The sequence below is a fragment of the Myzus persicae genome, unplaced genomic scaffold (assembly GCF_001856785.1).
Source record: "Myzus persicae strain clone G006 unplaced genomic scaffold, MPER_G0061.0, whole genome shotgun sequence".
NCBI lineage: Eukaryota > Metazoa > Arthropoda > Insecta > Hemiptera > Aphididae > Myzus > Myzus persicae.
In genome coordinates this window covers 37,662-51,377 of record NW_019100858.1, presented here as the reverse complement: position 1 = coordinate 51,377, position 13,716 = coordinate 37,662, and the positions used below count along the sequence as shown (strand labels likewise).

At 27.8% G+C, this 13,716-nt stretch overlaps 2 non-coding genes across 2 annotated transcripts; both read right to left on the bottom strand.

The window, feature by feature from the left end:
• Positions 1 to 11,645: 11,645 nt before the first annotated feature.
• Trnar-ucu lies at positions 11,646 to 11,718 on the bottom strand. The gene has a single exon. It is a non-coding gene; the product is annotated as a tRNA-Arg (tRNA).
• A 1,329-nt stretch (positions 11,719 to 13,047) lies between these two features.
• On the bottom strand, positions 13,048 to 13,120 carry Trnar-ucu. The gene has a single exon. It is a non-coding gene; the product is annotated as a tRNA-Arg (tRNA).
• Positions 13,121 to 13,716: the final 596 nt, after the last annotated feature.

Sequence of the window (13,716 nt, the reverse complement as noted above, 5' to 3'; positions counted from 1 at the left end):
ATAACTTTAGTCTATATACAGTACTTATCTGTTTTCTATTTTTTATAGACATTTTTAACCCTTTTGTGATCCACTTTTTTAATTTTAAATTCTTCATTCTATATCTATAATAGTAATATAGCACTTTACCTTACTACACGAGATAATTGCTTTATTAATTTTAATGTTAAAAATGTCTTCAATGATATTTGCACTATCAACATTTTATATCTCAGACCATTTCACATTGGATATAGTTGATTAAAAATTAAAATCAATATAATATTTCTTAAAACATAAGAAGTAATTAACAATTATTCGGAATTACCCTGCAGTTAAAAGAATGTAGTTGTTAAAATAGCAATAAAATGATCTGTTGAATCAGAATTCAAAACAAAAGATTAATATTTGGAATTAAAAAACCTTTCGTACGAAAAAATGATCAATATAAGATTTGGATTTTTGAGTAGGTTACCCTTGTGAATGAATTTATAGAAAAAATAAAGACATATTCAGTCATTAAATTAATATACTATATAGTATATCACGTATGATGTATGTCAGTGTTGAGCAATTACATTGAAATATGTCAAAATTTAAGTCTCCACTCATAATTATTTTAGAGTTATCATTAATGCTATTAAGGTAAGTGTCTACATCAGATAGAAATTGACTTAGATTAACACCGGGAAAACAATATATGGCTGTGATAATATAAATATATTATATTTAAATTAAAAACTTTGTAAAATCCTTCAAGTGACTGTGTTTATTTTAAACAAAACATTCATCGAGAACATATGTTTACCCGTATTATATTATAAACGTAACAAGTAATAACAGTCATCAAATGGAACACAACACTCAGTAATTACAGTAAGCCTGTATTGTTTTTTTCTCGTACCTATGCACGCATACACAACGCAAGTCCTAATTGTGTACGTGCTTATTTTCCTGCCCTCAGGATTTAATACAAAATTTAAAATAACCCAAACGTCGACCAATACTAGATTTAAATAATAATTTGTTTTTGATATTCAAATATCAAATCAAAAGACGAAGTTTTATGTTGATATATAATTTGATGTAACATATTAATATAATTGAGTACCTACACTGTAAACAAATGTTATTTTATTTAAACTTCTAATTCCTCGTGAATTTACTATACACATTCGTTTTTTAAGTAAAAATATAAGCTATCAATATATTATAATTGATCAATTTACAAACTTTATACAGTGACCTGTAGGTGTTTTAATTTCAAAGTTTCAAAGACAGTAGCAAATTTACAGATCACGAATTTCTACATAATATTTTGCAAGACAGTGTATTGTAAGTTTATTTCGCATTACAAGTTAGTTGATTGTATTTACCATACATCTGATGTGAATTCCAACCAAATATTTATTTATTTTTTATTTCATTACATTTGAAACGTTTAGAAGAGCCAGGCACAAATTAATAGTTTATGTTTCGTCAATCGTTTCAATTTTATATTAAATATATAAATATATAATATTCATCACGCCACCAGGAAAATTACATATTATAATACATGCAATATAAATGTAAATATTGGAATAAAAAGTAATAACCAAACTCTTAAAAGTATTTTTTTAATTGTTAAGTACTACAAATATCAATAGGTCCGATTTTTCTTGGGGGGAGGGGGGTTTATTAAAAAGTATAGCTATATCTGATGATTGATGTCTGGTTTTAAAAAACCTGCAAGGGCTACCGTATAGATCTCTATGAAAACTATAAGATACCTTATTATTTGAACTATATTAACTATGAATTTCACATTAAGTTTATTAACCTTAATAAATATAGGAATAACATATAATTCATCAATCTGATAAAATTGATAAAAACTGATAACTATATGCTACATATTTTGATCTATGAGTAAGTACCGATGTGGCTGTAACCTATTCGTAATTTTATCCTATCAAATTATCGAAAACACATTACTAACTACTATTTAGCATAAGTCATGTAAGTTGTATACTTTTAATCAATTTTATTATTCTACATTAAATATTAAACAAATTTATCACTACAACAGTAGTACAATTTATAAAGTTAATACCTATTAGGTATGTAAATACTACCTAATTAGTAATTTTAACTATGGATTTTTTTTTAATATATCTATATATCTAAATACAGATATTTAATTAATTGTAATGACTCTCAGTGATGAAGTTTTTTATTTACACGTTAAACTAAATTTATCAGAACATATGTCAAGGCGTTTTTGGATATAAAATGATTTGGTTCAAGTGATAGTATGTTGAAAAACGAAGCTTAAGTACATGTAAAGTCTAATTATTAGGGGGTTACTAACCTTTTCCAATAAATGAGCTACATTAAAAAATTTAAGTATTTGGTGATCGACCACTATTTATTTAGATAAGTATATTATTTATATTATTACATGCAGAAAAAAAATAAATTGCTAATAATAATCTTCTGTTATTGTACGTTTTTCTTTGCCAATAAATTGTACTTTATACTTTATATATAATTAGGATTGATGCTAATTAATTTATATTTTAATATTACTATATTAGACAAGAACATAATTTATATATTAGAAATAGGTACTCAAAAGAATATATTCATACTATTTAAGAATGACATATTATTATATTATTATAAAAATAATATTTTCTGCTAAGTAACGGACTTAGACAAACTCAGGGAAACTGACCGATATCGATATCGGACAGATAGGTGTCGCCGAGGATAATATTTATCTGGATAAAGACATACCAGTTATAATATACATAATACATATAGGGATCATGATAATAATCACTTCCGTTAGTTAGTAATTAAAATACTAAGTAGGTACAAATTTTGTACAAAAAAACCCATTTATAGCACTTTTTGTGACCTGTAGGGATGAGTAAATAAATTGAAATCCGGTGAATAGAAGGTAAGTATACATACACTTAACAATATTCATATTTGTAGAGAAATTAATATTACACGCACAAAAAATATACATATATTATACTTGATAATTATTATCATTTTTAATCAATCAATTTTTCTGATTACAATTTGTTTTAAATATTTTCGTTTGTATAAGCGAATGATAATAGTTATTAGTTGATAACCGTGATATAGGTCGGTTGCTGTTGCTTGAGTATATATTATATATTTATATATGTATATATGTAGGTACCAGGTACAGCTTGATGGTAAGACATAAGTGCCTAATCGAGTTAATATTATAGATTTACAGTGAATACTCACGGTCCCTTAAGGTATTACCTCTTTAGGTATATAAGAATATTTTGTCCATTTTTGAAGCTGCTTTTTTTCATTTAATGCAATTTATTTATTGACTTCAACTAAATAAAAACTTATAAAATCAAAGATTAAGTACCTAATGTGTAGTGATATTAGACATGACTACATGAGTTGTAATACGTTTCTACCTACACTCTGACACTCGAAAATAATAAAAGTAAATCGATTTTCAAACTAATTTATCACGCGGTAAGTACATTTTTTCGGAAACATTATTTTTAAAATAATACTTATTATACTCAAAACATAATTTATTATAAGCGATAACTACCGTCTACCATGCAAAACTTATACCTATCTATTAAATATATAATTATAATGGCCAATAGAAGGCAAGAAATCTTCTTTGAAACAAAAACATATCCATGTAATAAGTATCAAATAAACTTCTGTGGGGGGCGGCTAGAGCGTGACGTGTATTAACTTTTTAAGGAGTATTATTTGGGCATTTCATATTATATTATTTATATTTGAGCTGTGTTACTGTGTGAGACTGTGAAAAATAAACAAATGTTAGTGTGTTTAATTCGTAAAATTCGTTAACGAGTACCGGCAGTTTTGTCAAGCTTTTGGCCTGTTTTACGTTATTATTTGTACCTGTTCCGGCCCCCTTAATGGGGTATCTATAACAAAGTGTTATTTCTGTTTTCTGTCAAACATGTTTTACTTGAATGTGAACAAACTAATAAAGATGAAAAAAAAAAGCCATTTGATTTGTCGGTGCTCGGTTGTACTATTATCTAGCCTAACCACACGTGTTCGTATTTTCTATGTAGGTAGCCGATATATTTTCTATAGGTATGGTAATTGTAAAAAATAGTACACCGGTTACTACTCGGACCAGCAATAACTTTTACGCTGGAAACTAGTTCCCACCGGTCACCGATCTTTTTCAATAAACCAAAACGATAGTTGTAAAATGTGAACTCGACCCGGATCATATTATATATACCCGTACGATATATATAACATCATATTTCTTATCTCACGTCCACATCACGTCCATCATATGATAATTTATTCATTATTATTTTATTGTTGTGTACGTTTTTGTAGTATAACAGACTGTATGTCGCATGTGTGACAAACCATTCAACATATAGGTACTTATCGTATTTTCAATCAAGGTCCCCACTGCAAATGAAGAAAGTTGCTTCAAAAATCGATTTATTTAAATACCTAGGTACTTTCATAATTTTAACATCACTGTTTGATGTTCTTATTCTGATCAAACGGCAAAGACTTTTATTTCTCAGATTTGTTTGATGATTAAAATGTTTAAGTTTTATAACTTTCCGTCTTATACAGCTCTAACGACTCTATTCATTTGGGAAATTACAGGATAGCCTAAAAGTTATAAATCACATAGTACTTATTACACAAGCTGACCTACCAAGCATGCTCACCCCCCTTTTTTATTCAATAATGCATTTATTCAAAATCTGATTTTTTTAATTTTTACATATACTTAAAGACTTTTTTTTTAATTCTTCAGATTTTTTTTGTATTACTTAAGGAGTGTCCTGTGGGGATACAAACTCTGTTATTCGAATGAGAACACCCTTATTCAACTATAAATTATACAGAAGATAATTTTTCTGAAGTTTTTAACATATTAAAATCAAAATTCGTACTAGTAGTTTTTGAATTATTAACTTTGAGTTCTATGGATAAAAGGCCCACAGTAATGAGTTTATATAAGTTATGGGGGCCATGGTGATCTAAAAATTGTAGTCATTAATATTAATCTATCGATACAAATAATTTGTAAAAACGGTTCATGTATTATAAATATTAGATCTAATTTAACATATATTTTATATTCATGCAAAACCAGTTTTAAGGACTATTATCCTTAATACAAACATTTTAATAACCAAGAAACTACTCATTCGAATTTTGAACGAGGTGCATGAAATTTTCAAAAAAATTATCCACTAATTAATTTACAGTAGAAGAGGGGCTTCTCATTTTAAAAACAGAAGTTTGTATCACCACAGGATATTCCTTAAGTAGTACAAACAAATTCAATGATTTGAAAATATGGTATTTGAGTATATCTAAAAATTCCAAAAATTAGAATTTTAATAAATGTACCTATTATTAAAGGAAAAATGGTCGTAGCATGCTTGGCGAATCACTTTGTACACCTTAAAAGTTATAATAATTCTTAGAAGTGTGATAGATAGAAAATATTATACAATTAATAAGAAACATAATTTTCAAAGAATTTATTTAATAAATACCATAATAGGTATTAGGTATGAAAAGTAAATACTTTTATTTTATTATTATTGTAACAATAATGAATGATATTATTATTGCTATCCGATCAGATTATAAAACCTAAAAAGTAAAAAATAAAAATCGATATTCATAATACATTTATAGCTTCTATAACTTGAAAGCAAGAATAATTACAGGAAGTAGTATAAGACAAATGGTCAACTTCTTAAGTATAATTTTGAGCCGTTTAGGTAGAGTATAGTGTAGGTTACCTAATAGGTATCTATGTATGTTGCTGATGTTTGTTTAGAATACTTTTTAGTAATTTAGGCATATTATGTGCATTGTACGTAGTAAAAGAAAAGTTACTTACAAATATTACAAAAATCAATGATTTTAGAGACAAAAATATATAGGTAGGTAATTATAAAAATAATAGTATTGAATATGTAAAATGTGGAAAAATCGTTTTGGTTTATTTAGTTTATATTACTAAGGATTACGATCGTTCGGTTATGCATTTGATTACAAGGCAATTTTCGGTATAATAGAGCCCAATATACAACCGTAATGTATCAATAAATCACTCTGCAAAGGCCAAATCGGAACGGGCGAATGTAAGTTCCTACACGACAGTAGTAGGTAAAAAAAATACCCATGTTAGTTCCTACACGGCGGAAAAAGGTACGTATGTAAGTTCCTACACGGTAAAAACCAGGTACCTATGTTAGTTCCTACATGGCGGAAAAAGATACGCATGTAAGTTCCTATACGGTAATATCCAGGTACGTATGTTAGTTCCTACACTGTGGAAAAAAGGTGTAAATATGTATATACGATGTATATACGAATAAATATAATATGATGAGTAAAAAATATAATAAAAATCGTATAATGCATTTTAATTTTTCATATAATATAATATAATATAAAAAGTAAAAAATATAATAAAAATGAAAACTTATATTTTATGAGGTTTATTTCTATAACTTAATAATTTAACATAATCGTATTTATTTATTTTGCTTGTTCTATAATCTGAAATTTTTTCATTTATAAAATCTTCTTTTTCAGCGTATTTTTTACTGATTTTTGGTTTTGGGTTATTAATTGCAGTTCTTATTTTTATATACGTATTTACTTGAAAAAGTTTGAGAATTTCAATAATTTTAAAAATATTTGGATGTTGGTGATAAAAATTAGAGTTAAAATCAGAATGAAAACTTTCACAAGCGTTTGTCGTATGGACTCTATCAGAACATTGCCGCGCCCACATTTTCGGAGGAAAAATTGATTCATTTGATATATAATTGTCTACCAAATAATCACAAAATTCGGTTATAGCTAGATTTTCAGGTTTGTCTGCCATAAAATATTCTGTAAAACATTCTGCCACTTCCTCTGGATTGAGAAAAGGAAGTCCAAAAATATGTACTAACCATTTTCCTACATCGTCATTTGCAGAATTAAATTGTGGTGCGTAACCTAAATTTTGAATTTTGCGGTACCAAGCTTGGCCCAAATGAAAACGACATCCAAACACCTCTGTTTCCGGAAAAATTTCAAAAACTGCTTGATGCATTGCTATTTCAAAATCTAAAATAATTTTTTTAGGTATTACTCCAGCTATTTTTATCGTTTTCAATAATGCAACGTAAGTCTTTTTTTCTTTATTTGGCAATAAACAAAACATTAACGGAATGTACACTCCATTTTTAATGCCATGAATCGTGTATAGTTGCGTATAATATTTATCACTATAGTTAAAAGTACCATCCATATATAAAACATCTAATTCTTTTAACAAATCTATATTTGTTTTACATGAAAAAATAACTATTTCATTTAGCGCATCATTTTCATATAAAAATAACTCACCTCTATTTGTTTTTATGTCTAATAAACTTAATATTTCGTGCACTTCTTTTCTTGATGTTGGCAGTTTGGGGAAACAATGCATCCTTGCATTATGGATATTCCTTGCTATGAGTTTTAAGTCGGGTGCAATCAAATCTCCTTCGTTAGCATAATTTGATACTTCTTTTCGTATTATTTTTGACGGTTTTTCAACTATAGAGTCTACAGCTTTTCTTTTGCAAGCATTGCTTATTTGTTGCCGATTTAAAGTGCTATCACTTGCATGGCGGTGATCAAAACACGATTTATCTGTATTAATTAATTGGGCATTTTGACCCAAAGTATAAACTTTTGCACTACACTTATTTATTACACAACGCCACGTAATTTCATTTTTTTTAGATGTATGATGCTTAAAAAATTTAAAATTATTCAAAACTAGTAGTTGTTTGCCTTTTTCACTCAACATGAATGATACATTCTCGCTCATTGTGAATTTGTATAACTGTATATGATTGGTATAAACGGATATGTACGGACACTCAGATGTTTCGAACAATACTAACAAAACTTTTAAGAGAAATAACTACATGTACATTTTACTGTGTATAGTTATAAGACTTATAACTAATTTTAAGATTATCAAATCAAAATCAAGTTCTGTATCATTTTTATCGATGATGAAAAGTCATAAATATTTTGTATGTCAAAAATATAGATAATAAGATATTTTATCTTTTTCCTTACGTAGAGTCGGTATAGGGGATAATATTATCAGCTTGTAGCTTGTCGTATTTTCCAGTGATTTCGTATATTATACATTTATAAGTATTATTTATAAGTATATTTGAATGTAGTTACCTATACTAAATAGCTAACCAGCGTATAAAGTTTCAATAAAAAATCTAATTATTATATGCTTATTTGTGAAAATGTGTTATGCGATTTGTATTATATAATATATAATCATCATATATTTATTCGTATATACATATTTACACATATATACACATATAGGTACACTTACATATGTACCTTTTTCCGCCGTGTAGGAACTAACATAGGTACCTGGTTTTTACCGTGTAGGAACTTACATACGTACCTTTTTCCGCCGTGTAGGAACTAACATAGGTACCTGGTTTTTACCCTGTAGGAACTTACATATGCCCGTGTAGGAACTAACATAATATGTAATTGTTTACCTGCTACTCTCGTGTAGGAACTTACTATTCCCCATCGGAACTACGTGCTCGGGATTTCGCATTGAACGATATATATTTTATCAAACAAGTGATAATATGATTCAAGAAAACAAAATTAAATTGATTTTATTTTTGTTGTTATAAATAATAATCAAACTTGCAACTTGCTCATTGTACTTTAGGTAGGTATCTATAGGTATTAAATAGCTGAGAATGAAATAATGACCTAAAACGAATTTCATTTAAATATTAGGTTGCTTTCCTATTTCACCGACTGCAGAACAATTACAAGATTAAACCTAAATATAATATATAGTTATTTGTTACATAATATTATTATTTTATACATATTTTTGGGGGCACGTTCGATTCTTCATATGTCGGCCACTATCTTTCTCAATCGGTATAATGCAAAAATACCCGGTTGAAAGTTACATAACATAATTATTATATAATTTATAATATAATATACAATTCAAAGATATTAAAAGTGGAGCCTATGAATTAATTATCTATATCTATAGGTATTATATTATAGTGTTATTTTGACAGGTATATTTTATAGCAGCAATCACGTTGTTGATTATTCATGGAAAAGAGCAATACAGGTATACAGCCTCACCTACCAAAAAAATCTGCAGTTCACCCTGAAATTGTTCATATTATAAGCCAATAATCATACAATATATTTAAAATTATTAAATGTTAAGGCAAGTAACAACAAAATTTAAAAATAAAAAAAAACGGAAAAGTAGGTATGCTATATATGGTGAGATTTGAGCGTATCTCGTTCATTGATTAAGTCATTGCAACGGAAGTGTTAAATTTTTTAAAAACGAATCTGAACGGGAACAGTGTCCGACACCACTGACTGTATTTTTAAGGATATTTTATAATTGATTTAAATTACTATAATTAATATGGTAGATAAATAATTTAAGGTCATTTTTTTCAAAAACATAGTTTGTATAATTATTATAATATTTAATATTGTAATTCATAAACAATTGATTTTAATGTATAAGTTAATTTACCAATAAGTATCGTAAAACTGTGTGACTCGGCCCCTGGCCTAATACCTTATGATATACGATCGGTCAAAATATATTGAAAAAAACATCGTGCACAGATAACAATGATATACCTACTACGTTACGGCAAAAAGTTGCAAGTCTCTGTGGGTCAAGGTTCAAAATTTATTTTGAATTACATCAAAATAACCAAATTTGGTGGAGAAATGATCGTAAAACAATATTCAAGTGCGCCCCCGGTTCCGGCCCTGATGCAGGATCTATTAGTTACTACACTTGAACTTGAGTGTTATTTTGTGGGTTTTGGGTTTACTAGTAGATACCCGGAGTCTTATAGCTTAATTCATAGCAGTGGTTTTAGATACACGTTGCCAGAATCTATACTTGTTCCGCTGTTTATTAAAGAGATCTCGGTCGTAGATTTGCGTAATTCGATTTTCTACAGTTATATTTAGAATTAAACCATGATTATCTAAGCCAAACGGAAGCCTAATAATTGTTGCCAATTCTCATTAAAACAACAATTTATTGATTTGAATATATCATGCTAGATAGTATAATTAATCGATAATTATAATTTATTATAGACTTAATATAAATCATGTGTAGATAACATGTCTAAATCTGAAACTTGAGCTGACAACAGTTAAATGGTATAATTAGTACTATTATTTATTTGATCATAATCAAATAAAAAAAAAAAATATATAAAATAATAGAATTTCGGTTTGAGACTACATGAGTTACTTTTTATAATTTTAGAGTTTAATTAAATTGATTGATAACACAAAATATATACTGTTTATTTACGTTGTTTTTTAGCATAGGTAGTAAAAAAGTCCAATCTGAGATTTTATATCTAATAATATATAATTTTTACAATTCATGCATTTATCTTTATTATCAAATTGAAATTTGAATTGTATAAAATACAAATTTAAGCGTGGTTCAAGTCAGTCCAAAACAAATTATCTTTTAACCCTCTACCGCGACAAGATTCTGAGACTTAGGATTGTTCGATTTTAATGCTGTTGAAATAATAAAATGTCTGGACATCTTCTTTAGAGAACCGCAGAAGCACTTTTTTCAAAATTTGAACATTTCATATTAATATTAAATAATCATAACATTTCTGTTCGTTTCAGTTTTTTCAACATTTTTGTTCAATTGTACGTATTGAAGAAATTCAAATTTCAAAAAAATTTCTCAACCGTCCTCTAGAGAATATGTTAATAAATGTTAAGATACTTATAGAATTAAAATAGCATCAGCCTAAGTTTTACAATTTTGTCACAGCCGAGGTATATTTCTACTCGAAAAGCAACCGAATACGTCTTTTTCCTAAATAAATAGAATATTCTGACTTGTGCCTGAGAGTGTGAAAACGCTTTGAGATAAGCACACACACTAATATTCATATACATTCTCACACATTGACATGACCCGTATCCGTCAACTAGCCTACTATTGGCTATTGTTATATTTTATATGAATGTATAATCTATATGCATCTCATCTGTTCAAGTTTTCTATTGTGCAATGAAAATAATAATATAGAATATTATAATAATAAGATATTGTGTGATATTGACAGAGAAATAAAATATGTTTGATTTGCTTCGTAAAATTATTATTGTGATTTAAATTATTGTCATACATAATGATCACGACAAATAGTTACTTGATCGAATATTGAAAAATCATATTTTCGTGTAAATGCCAAATTTAAAAATAATAATTCAACTAGTTCTTATAGTAGTGACATATAATATGGTTTTATTGATTTTCATTGTAATACTATAAATAAATTTATTATTTTTTTATGAGGTAATAAAATAATCCACTAAGACAAGTGAGATAAATATAAATAGTAGTAACCTTGTGTCAGTCAATATCAACAAATATGTAATGTAATTGTATACCAACACAATATTTTCGATAAGTTTTATTAAAATAATAAGGTAACTAAATATTAAATAAATAATTATTTGGAAAAAAAGTGCAAAAAATTATGATACCAATGCATCCCTGGTGGGGATCGAACCCACGACCTTTGGATTAGAAGTCCAACGCGCTATCCTCTGCGCTACAGGGACTGTTGCAGAAATTAGTGAAAAAACATCTTATTGATGTACAAGATTAGTTATCAAATTAAATCAACAAACAATTTTGAAAGTATGAGTTCAAAATAAGAGAACAAACATTTTATCTCAGTGTTGTATAGATTGAAGATACCATATCATGTATAATGTATTATAATTTGTACCCAAATACTTGTGTAGTAGACTAGTAGGTATTAAAGATTTAGACATTAATTTTATTATTTTTCACTTAGTTTTAAAAATAAATTGTACCTAGGGTAGACTATTAAGAGTTAAGACTACAATTCTATAAATCAGTGGCGTAGCCAGGGGGAGGTTGAGGGGGCTGCGCCCCCCCCCCACCTCGAAATGTTAATAAAATTTAAAAATTATTTTAATGGTCTATGGTATTCGATCAAAAACTAAACCACCGCTGTGTAAAAAATTGATCAGCCCCCCCCCCCCCGAAAAGTCCTGGCTACGCCACTGCTATAAATTAGGTAGATAGCTACAGATAAATCATCACCATTAATTGTATGTGGCCCGAAAGTAATTTTCAAATTTATTATTTGGCCCTTTCTAAAATCCCAGTGAGGAGTGATGAGGACCGCTGATCTAGATACATTTATCTTATTATGCTCAACGCTGTTTATGCTTATTATACAATTTTATTTTGTATACCTATAACTACCGAATGTATAATTTATAAATTAAATAATAATAACAATAATAATAATAATAAATGTTATTCAATCAATGGGTACATCGAAAAAATAAATGACGTACCTAAAAGCTGTATCTTTAAGATTTTTAAATTATAATTCGAATACACGATTATAATGTATATGAACTTTTACATGTTAACTTTATTAAGAAGATGAATCGATGACTCTTTTTTTACACTTTAAAAAAACGCGAGCGTGAATGAAATTCGATTCAATTAACTCTCCAAACACCGTAGTGTTTGGTTAGGTACGCATGCATATTTAACTGATACATATTATTTTATTGTTGTTGAAAAACTGGAAATTTTTTTATGTATCAATGATATTCGAAATCATTTTCTACAAATCGACAATCGTTAACATAGGTAGGTCTGCCTTTACCATAGTATATTCTAAAAACAATTTATAAACAATGACATAATGGTACCTACCTAATATGTTATATGTTTCATAGAAAATATTCAAGACATATGAAATAAGTTTGTGCTTTTACCAAATTGTAAATGGAAAAAAATTAATTTACAGTTAATCCATTACAAAAATTGTTTACTTATCATTTAACGTTTCCACATTTTAAATAAATTGAATAAATTAAAATCGTAAAAAATGTTCAAGATACCATCCCTGGTGGGGATCGAACCCACGACCTTTGGATTAGAAGTCCAACGCGCTATCCTCTGCGCTACAGGGACTGTTGCTCAAAGACTATAAAATGTGAGTCCTTCATCCACAAATTGTATTTATTTTATTATAAATTTATTATTATTATATTATTAATACTTTTATAAACTAAATTATAGCACAATGAAATGATCATCATACTTTTTAGCATATGGCCGTAATGCTAATATTCAACACTAAATGTACCTATACATAATATATATGAAGTTACATTTCTATATTTATTTTGTGCTCTAGGGAGAAGGGAATGGCAAAAATATTTGCCCTATAGAGTGGCATTAGGCGGCCATGAAACTCAATCCGGATTTGACAGTATAAAAACAAGAAAAATAATTTTAAAATAATACCTGTCATTGATACCTATACTCTGCCCAAGATAAGAACAGACCCCGGCGGCTCGGCGGCAACCAATTTTGTGTAACTATTAGTTATTTATATAGGTACATCTTTACTCGACATACTATAAGTATTTATCCGATTAGCTTACCTAAATAATTCAGAATATAGCTAATTATTTTTTTGTAAGATAATTATTCAACTTCATTATAAGTTATTAATTTAAACAAATGAAAAAATATTGATATATTTCAAAGTTTCTCCCGACACA